The sequence below is a fragment of the Vigna angularis genome, chromosome 2, assembly GCF_016808095.1.
Source record: "Vigna angularis cultivar LongXiaoDou No.4 chromosome 2, ASM1680809v1, whole genome shotgun sequence".
NCBI classification, from domain to species: domain Eukaryota; kingdom Viridiplantae; phylum Streptophyta; class Magnoliopsida; order Fabales; family Fabaceae; genus Vigna; species Vigna angularis.
In genome coordinates, this window is record NC_068971.1 from 12,277,504 (window position 1) to 12,279,049 (window position 1,546).

General features: G+C 38.9%; 1 long non-coding RNA gene across 1 annotated transcript; it reads left to right on the plus strand.

Annotated features, from left to right (window-relative positions):
- Positions 1 to 359: 359 nt before the first annotated feature.
- LOC108327273 (uncharacterized) lies at positions 360 to 799 on the plus strand. Its single transcript, XR_008246770.1, has 3 exons — positions 360 to 426; positions 515 to 580; positions 671 to 799. It is a non-coding gene; the product is annotated as an uncharacterized LOC108327273 (long non-coding RNA).
- The last annotated feature ends 747 nt before the right edge of the window (positions 800 to 1,546 follow it).

Sequence of the window (1,546 nt, forward strand, 5' to 3'; positions counted from 1 at the left end):
GCTGAAAAATTCATTGACATCCACGGTAAATACCCTAATTGGGAGTTGATGTTGATAGATTTTTTGTAATTTGCTATTTTAGGAAGATTATCGAAATAGTAATTTCATTTGCAGGATTGTTGATTAAACATGAGGTTGAGCATATCTCAACCCTTGATTCATTGAGAGGAACTTGTAAGTTATCTTTGTTGCGATGTATTGTTAAAGCTTGTGAACATAACAGATTGGGTGACATGAAAATAACAATTCGGGTAGGTTGATGTATATTTACTTTGACGACCATCTTCAAATATATTTGTGATAAATGAACTTCTTTCTTAACAGGATCCAACAGGGACTGTAAAAGCAAGTGTTCACCACAAGGCCATTGATCATCCTGAAATAGGTGTACACTTAAAAGTTGGAAGTGTGATAATCCTACAAGATGTAAGTATATTTCATTTTCATAAACACTTAGCTATTGACCTTATATTCCCACATCAAAATATGGATTCCACCAATAATATTTCTACAGGTTTCAATTTTTTCACCAATACGTGAAACATACTATCTTAACATAACTCTGAGGAATATTGTCAAGGTAAAGATTTTTGTGAACAATTTTCTATTGTACTGTTATATATGTTGTAAACTTTTCTATGACTTTAAATGATACTCTCGGATTGTGCAGGTTTTTGGAAGTGATATTGGGGGCCCAACTGATGACCTACTACGTCTATCAATACCAATTGATACCAACAAGCCTCCAACACGCTCCGTTGATGACATTCTATCGAAATTGATTCCACCTCTTCACAAACCTGAAGGCACTGGATGAAAGAACAATATAAATGCAACAACTTTAAAACTTTCATAATTTCCTTGCCGGTATTTCAGATTTATCGTTGTTGTTTGTTGTCGAATATTGTGCGTGGTTACATGGATGTGTTATTTAGAAAAATTTGTGAACTACATAACTTATGTTGATCAATTTGTTGTTGCATTAAGTGCTTATGTAATGTTCGTTATGTTATAAGTTTTATATGAAGTTCATTTGGTGAAAATTAAAAGTGTTTAACTTTATGGACAACTTTATTCGGTTATTTATTGAATTGGTTTTCTACAACAATACAAGTGGTTATTTATTGAATTGGTTTTCTACACCACCACGGCTGCAGCGTCCTCTGGTTTCCTCCCCGTCAGAACTCTCTGGTTCTGGACTCGAGATCTGGTTTTTAAAGACAAGGGTCCAATTATTGAGTCACGGCTGTCTCGCTGGACCAACGTCCAATTTTCTGGACGAGCGTCTGGACGAGCGTCCTTCTGGATGAGCGTTTGGACGAGCGTCCACTTCTGGACGACCGTCCTTCTGGATGAGCGTCTAGACGAGCGTCCATCTGGTCCAGCGTCTGCACGAGCGCTAGACGAGCGTCCATGTGCCAGCGACGGACGTATGGACGAGCGTCCACTAGCAGATCGAGCGTCGACTTGATATTCTGTGGACGAGCGTCCTCTTGTGCGTGCAGGGGGCGACGAGCGTCAGCTTGCTATGAAATGTTCGTGCGCT